The sequence below is a fragment of the Heterodontus francisci genome, chromosome 12, assembly GCF_036365525.1.
Source record: "Heterodontus francisci isolate sHetFra1 chromosome 12, sHetFra1.hap1, whole genome shotgun sequence".
NCBI classification, from domain to species: domain Eukaryota; kingdom Metazoa; phylum Chordata; class Chondrichthyes; order Heterodontiformes; family Heterodontidae; genus Heterodontus; species Heterodontus francisci.
In genome coordinates, this window is record NC_090382.1 from 38,504,573 (window position 1) to 38,512,208 (window position 7,636).

Here is a 7,636-nt window from a genome sequence, read left to right on the forward strand (position 1 = left end):
CACTGCCACCTTCTCAGGGCAACTAGAGATGAATAAGCGTAATCAAGCACGATGAGATGCTATTCATAAATGTTTTGGGAGCACTTTATCTAAGCTGGTCACTGAACGCTCATTTCTAAGCTAACCATGATAATTCACCATTCGTTCTACACCAATAGCCTTTCGGTGTGAAACAGTTTAATTTCATTTTTTTAAAATGTCTGTTCTGCTTTTCTACAGAGCTTGTTTATTTATCTTAATTGACAAAAAATCCATAATGTTTAGTTTAATGATGTTTCTATGGTGAGATTGCACCACCTGGTGGCTCAGCTAAGAGCCCATTGCATTTCTTGGAAGAGTTGCATTATGTATAATAAAACCATCACCTTTTTCCCTCCCTTTCTCTTCCCGTCCTCCTCCCCCATGCATTCATCAAGAGTGATTTTACTACGTGTGAAATGAAAATGTTCCCCATAAAAATTCAGTCAGATCTTCGTTAATAAGCATTCTGTGTACTGGATGCTAATTTATCTTGAGCAGATTTCCCAACATCTCAACTTAAATGGTATTATTTCTTGTATTTCAGTAGGGTTTATACTGTTTTCAGAAAGTTAGTCATCTGAGAAAGTGAAAAGTAGGATTTAATAATTAAGGGTTTTTGGACAGTAAAGGTAGGCTAATTACATGTCAGTATTGCATATATGGTAAATAAAGGAAATACTTGCTGACAATGCAGCCCACTGTTTAGGGTATCATGTAAACCAACTAACTGAGATGGGATTAAACGTGCGATTGTGCCCTTACACATGATAACTTGCAGCTTAACACTACCACTATTATCAAATATTGCAGCCACATGTCACTGACATACAGGCATTCCAGCTTCTCTCACCATTGACATGAAGATAACCAACAATTTACATGAATAAAATGAGAAAATGCAGGAAATACTCAGCAGGTCTGGCAACATCTGTGGAGAGACACAGTTAATATTTTAGGTCAGTGGTCTTCCGTCAGATTTTATCTCTGATTTCCAGCATCTGCAGTACTTTGCTCTTGCAATTAACATTGTCTACTCCAATGCCACATGCACTTCTCTAATGCTTTCTTTGCTCGGATCTTATCCTCTATCCTCCATTAACTCCAAGTTGTCCAAAATTCTGCCACATGTCTGCTGTCTTACATTAAGTGCTGCTTTGCCATCACCCGCTTCGTGCTGCCATATATCAGTTTCTCTCTCCCAATGTTTTAGATTTAAAATCCTCATTCTTGTGTACAAATTCCATTGCAACCACATTCCACACTATCTCTGCAATGTCCTACAGCTCTATATCACCTTCTGCGTGTTCTATTTTCATATTTTGGCCTCCTGTTTCACCCCACCACTGGTAACAGAGGGCTAGATTTTACAGCCCTCCACAACCTCGGGGGTCATGGGCGGGTGGGGCGCCAGAAAATGCCTCTGGCAGAGGCCTGCCATGGGCCTTGATGCTGGGAAGGGCTGGCCCAATATAACCGGTGGCGGAGAGGCCTCGCGGCGGCCCCCCGCCACTCAGCGATGGGACCAAAATTTAAATGTTAATTTATTAAAATAAACGAATTAAAATGAATTAATTACTTACCTGTTCCCGCCGTCCATCCCACTCCAATATTGGTGCCGGTGACCGGCACTCCCGTGCTTTCGGATACCAGTCCGGGAATCCAAGGCAGTACACTGGTGGGGACGAGGAGCAGGTAGACTTTTCAGTGCGGGGAGTGGGGGAAGGGGCGTCAGGGTGATTTGATTGGTGTAAGAGATGGTGGGAAGGGTGGTGGGGGGAAAGGTCAGGTGCACAAGGTAAGTATTTTTGTGGGGGGAGAGGGGCTAGATAAATTAATTTCATTTTTTAAAATTCATATCCCTTTAAACATTTAAATGTATGATAGGACTCGAAGCCCTTTAAAATTGGCATCAGCACCTGTGCAGTGGTGTCTGACACCATTGCCAGGGATGGACTGCCTGCCCCCGTCATCAGGGGCTGCTGTCTGCCCCGGCAATTAGAAGAGCCGTCGCATTTAATATCGTGGCAGCTCCACAACGTGCGGCCAGACCGCCATATTTGAAGCTTGCCGCCGAGTTCGGCAGCGCGTTTGTAAAGTCCAGCCCAGAATCTTCAGCTGCCTCTGTTGGAACTGTGCCCACCTCTTGAAAAACAAATTCCTCAAAACATTTACTCAAAAAACATATCTTTCCAATTAAATTTTGTGTTGCCTCTCAAACTCTGCCTCTGTTGCATCATCTGTTTCCCTTACTGCTATTTCAGAAGCAGTTGAACCTTTTTTTAAAAAACATTGATGGTGCTAAAGAAAACAATTGTTCTCTCATCATTCACTCAGGTTATCATACACCATTTACCCATTTTGCAGTTTACATTTAAAGAGTGAAAAATAGATGGGGCATACTTAATAAAATGTGAATGATTCGTCAGCTTCTACTGAGTATTGTTATGATCCCCGTGGAGACCATCAACAAACAAAAAGAATTGAATTCACCGAATGACCCTAATTTAGGAAACAAAAACCAAACAGACAAGATTTCACTTTTATAAGTTTTACTGTAACACTCAAACCAAAAACAACAGAAATTAAACACTAACTCATGGTTAAATCACTGTCAATATATATTTTAAAGGTTACACATTAATTATCAGATGCAACAAAGATAAATCCTCTGACAATCCTTTTAGCAAAATGGCACCGAACGGTCCCTAAGTCCTTCGGGTCTTTGAAAGTTTCAAGTAGATCTCCAGATTCCCATCTCCCCAAGCTGCAAATGCCACTTCCACTCAATGGCAGTTTCTCTGCAAACTGAACCCACTGATACCGAATCCACCAAAACGGCACATGCTTCTGCAACTTCTGTGGTTTTGCTCGCAACAGTGCTGGTATTATAACTTCACTGGTGCCACCTTGCGTAACTCTTTAAGGCACCGGAAACAATGGTAGTAACTCTTATTTTCCAAAGGCTAGCTCCCAGGAAATGGGTTCAGTACAGCAGCTTTGGGAAACTTTTAAAACAACACCCAGTTTTCCATCTTTTGCAGTCTCTTTTAACAATCACTATCCCAAAATCTTCTTGTGAAACAAACACAGTGTGACGAAAACCACACCTACCAAAAACTGGGACATATTAATTTAATTGTGTGGAACATTTTGAACTGTTACTGGATTTGAAATAACTTGTTTAAAGAGACCACAGAAGTGGCTGAAAACATGGCTGCATATTTGCATTCTGAAAGACAGTTGAATAAGAGAGACAATGGAACTGCTCCCTGAGTCAATTAACCAGATGGATTTTAATCAAGAAACATTGACTGTATAAAAGGCCAGCATTCCACCCCTGCCCCCCACCCTTGGGCCGCCGAGAGTGTCTGCCAAGCTTGGGCAAAAATCCACAATACTCACCAGGCAGGTTGTTCCAAATAAGGAGCTAGTCACTTGACTAACCTGCTGGCCAGTTTGGAGTCTTTTGAATTGTGCCACATAGTTGGAGAACAGACTGCAACTGAACTTGAAGAAGAGAGCACCTATCTCTCTCTCTCACACAAAGTTCCAGGGGCCCTGGAAGTAACTCCAGCCTCGAGAGAAGACTACTGCAGCCCCGGACTCCGCCACCCTAAATCAATAGGGATAAAATACATAATCTGCTTGAGACTAAAAGATATTAGATAAATTTGTTTTCCTAAATATATACCATATTGTAATTGATTGTATATACATCAGTGGAGTATCAAGAATGAAACTTAAAATCAATTACACACACAACCACAAGAAAACCTATACTGAAATCTTTTCTCTTTTTGACTGGGATCAATTTGACTTCCCACTTACAATTTCTGGTGTGCACCAGACCCCAATGAGAACTGCAAGACTTAACTGCAATCAAAGGCTTTACATTGAATCCCAAAACGAGTAACTGAACTCCATATTACTTCAAACCTCTCGTCTTTAATTCTTTCTCCTCCTCTGTCTCAATTTGCATGCATGCTTATCGCGTATGCATGCTAGTGTTGTCGTGTATTTTTAGTAGTTTTAATTGAATTAGAGTTTTAAGGTTAGTAAACTTACACCTTTCTTGTTTAAATCTAAGGAAACCTGTCTGGTTTATTTCTTTGCCATTACAATTAGCGAGCAGTGAACAAGGATTCACTGAGAGGAAGCTAGAAAAATTGTGTTTTAAAAATTAAACCCTGTTATGGCCAAACCAGGAATACGCTGAGAGGGGAGCCCTAGACCCAGTCCACACCTCATCGTAACAGAAATTTGGGGGCTAGTGTCTGCGATTGGACCTACAGATAAATGAGAAATTGTAAGTGGGAAGTCAAATTGATCCCAGTCAAAAAGAGAAAAGATTTCAGTCTTGGTTTTCTTGTGGTTGTGTGTGTTAGAATACTAACATGTCTGAGACTGAAGCCAGTAACTCCCCAAGATAGGATGAAGTAACTTGGGATAAGTTAAAGGCACTGTCTATGGAAGAGTTGAGGAACATGGCTGAGCAGTGTGGAATCATGTTCTGTGCCAAGGCAAGGAAGTCTGAACTCCTAAGACTAGTGCCCAACCATTTTTCCCTTGAAGCTGAAGAATCAGAAACAGTATTAGAAATATACTCTGACAGGGTATTGTGAGCAAAAATACAATTGGAACAGAGGCAACTTGAGTTAGAAAACAGGGAAACAGAGAGAGAGAAAGGGAGAAACAGGAGAAAGAAAAAGAGAGACAGGAGAGAGAGAAAGAACCTTCCGGAAGGAATGTGAGGAAAGAGAGCTGAGGCAGCTTCAGTTAGCTAGGGGGCGACAGAGAAACCCAGTGAAAGCATGGCCAATATGGAGAATAGTAGTTTGGGGCTGTGTACTGAATTGTTTACATTTTCCCAACTGATCCCAAAATTCAATGAGGGAGACGTAGAAGCATTTTTTGTATCTTTAGAAAAACTTGCAAGGCAGTTAAAGTGGCTGACTGAGACTTGGGCTCTCCTGCTACAAAGCAAGTTAACAGGAAAAGCCTGTGAGGTTTATTCCCTGTTGCCAGATGAGAGTTCATCAAATTATGAATTGACAAAAAGTGCTATCCTCGGGGCATATGAGCTAGTACTGGAAGCCTACCACCAGAAATTTCGAACCCTCAAGAAGCTAGCTGATCAAACTTACTTGGAGTTTGAGAGAAGTAAACAACTGGCTTTTGACCAGTGGTTGAGGGCTCTTAAAGTGCAGCCCAGCTATGAAAATCTTAGAGGTAATTCTGCTCGAGGAATTTAAAAACTATCTCCCACTCTTCATAAAGACTCATGTAGTGGAACAAAAAATTCATAGAACAAGGCAAGCCGCAGTTCTGGCTGATGAGTTTGCTTTAATATACAAGTAGGTTCCCCAGGGAAAAACCTTTCCTAGTCACCCCCACAAATCCAAAAAGGACAAAGAGTGGGAAGGTGATAGAAGCCTAAGCAGTCCTGGGAGAGTGAGAAAAGCAGGAGACACGGGGGGCCCTCCTCCAGCCAAAAAGGAAGGTGCTGTAAGTAGGAGTGAGACCTGGAGACCTGTGTGCTTCCATTATAATAAAGCAGGGCATCTAAGAGCTGACTGTTGGAAACTACGGGGAAGGCCTGTAGGGTTAATCAGGGCACACCCACTCAGTGAAGACGAAAGGACCCTGATGGAAAGCACAGCTGAACAAGCTGTGGCTTTAACTGCAGCAGTAGTAAGGCCCAGAAAACACACTGCTGTGGGTGCAGGAAAATTTAACAGGATTTCTGAAGGTTATCAGGATTTTGTGTCTGCCAGGAGAGTAACCCCATACCCCTCGAGTGGGGCAAGCAAGCCTATAGTAATCCTCAGGGACACAGGGGCCATGAGATCCCTTTTACTGGGAAAAGGCCTGACCTTTCCCCCAGAGAGTGCAGTAAATACCTGAATGGTATTGGAGGGCAGTGTACGCCTTGGAGTGCAACCTAGTTTTGGGACTGGTGACCGGAGGGATTGTCCTTAGTTTGCCTGTGGACGGGGTTGACCTGCTCCTAGGTAATGATTTTACTGGGTCGAAGGTGGTAGCTTCCCCAGTAGTGAAAGAGAGACCGCAGGAGGTCAGAGAGACAGGGCAGTGGCAGGAGACGGTCCCCTGCAGTTCCCCTAAATATTTAGTGAATCAGGCCATGATCAAACAGCTCCCCCAGAGGAGACTGCATTGGTACTGCAGGCGGATGACCATGAGGTCTGTCTTTCTTTGTAAAGTTAGAGGACCGAGGGAATTAATTAAATGAATCTTCCCTAGCTGAGGCTCAATGAGCCAACCCTGTACTGAAAGAGTTAGCACAGGCTGCCCAATCTGAAATTGAAGAAGAGGTAGTCCCTGATTGCTAGTATTTAAAGAATGAGGTAGTGATGAGGAAATGGAGTTCTCCTCACAGATCTGAGGGCAAAGAGTGGACAGTGGTTCACCAGTCAGTGTGGCGCAGAGGTACTGGGGAGAAATATTAAGAATGGCCCATAAGATTACAATGGCTGTACATGTCGATGTACGAAAAACCAAAGCCCACATAAGACAGCAGTTTGACTGGCCAAAACTCCACAAAGATGTGGTGGAGTACTGCAGGAGTTGCCACATGTGCCAGGTTGAGGGGAAACCCTAACCTACAGTGAAATCTGCACCCCTAGGTCTTCTACCAGCATTTGGAGGACCCTCCAGCAGATGGCTGGTGAATTGTAAGGGACCCCTGCTCAGAACAAAGGGGGACAGACAGGCACAGGGCTGGCAAAAAGTTAGAGAGGAAAGGGGGAAAAGGGACAAAGAGGACAGGTTAAAAGAGATCCGAGGGGGTTCCCAAATGGAAACCCCTACTGTCTGGTCAGTCAACTCTAAAATGTTGGAAAAATTAGACCCCACATCCTCCTATGTAAATACAGACACTAGAAGCATCCCACCAGAGTTGCTAACTGCATTTACAGAATCCTGCAGGGACAAAGAGAGTCCTCAATGAGGCAGAGAAACTGAGGGTGATGCCTCACCTAGTCGAAGTGCCGCAGGGGAGTGCAGTAGAATCTGGACAAATACCTTCAAGCAGGAGTGTCCTAGATGACAAAGGGAAGATTAGCAAAGAATCCACCCCCACAGTCAGGAGAAAAGGGAACCAACAATACCCTAAAGGAAAAAGCCCTTGCATAACTCATCAGAGCACTGAAAGGGAGTTCAGAGTGGATCCATCCATTGCTGACTCACATGAGCAGAATTCCAAACCAGGGCTAATTAAATCTAACCCTCCCCCTGCAGACCTCAACAGGAACAAAGGCACCCTAGGCACTCATGGAAATATGCAAACTGCAAACCTCCCCAAAAATCACATTTATTGCGATGCCAAAAGGGGCAGTTTAAAGCAGCACTGCTACAAATGAAAGACAATTTTTAGGATTTCTGAGTGAATAAAAATGAATGAGAGAAATGCATGTGTGTTTTCCTGTACTTTCTCTCCTTTCTATTTTTATAATGGAATGCTCTCCTAATAACACATTTCATTCCGTAGGGTGTGGAGGTGTGATAAAAACCACACCTACCAAAAACTGGGACATATTAATTTCATCATATGGAACATTTTGAATTGTTACTGAATTTGAAATAACTTTTTAAAGAG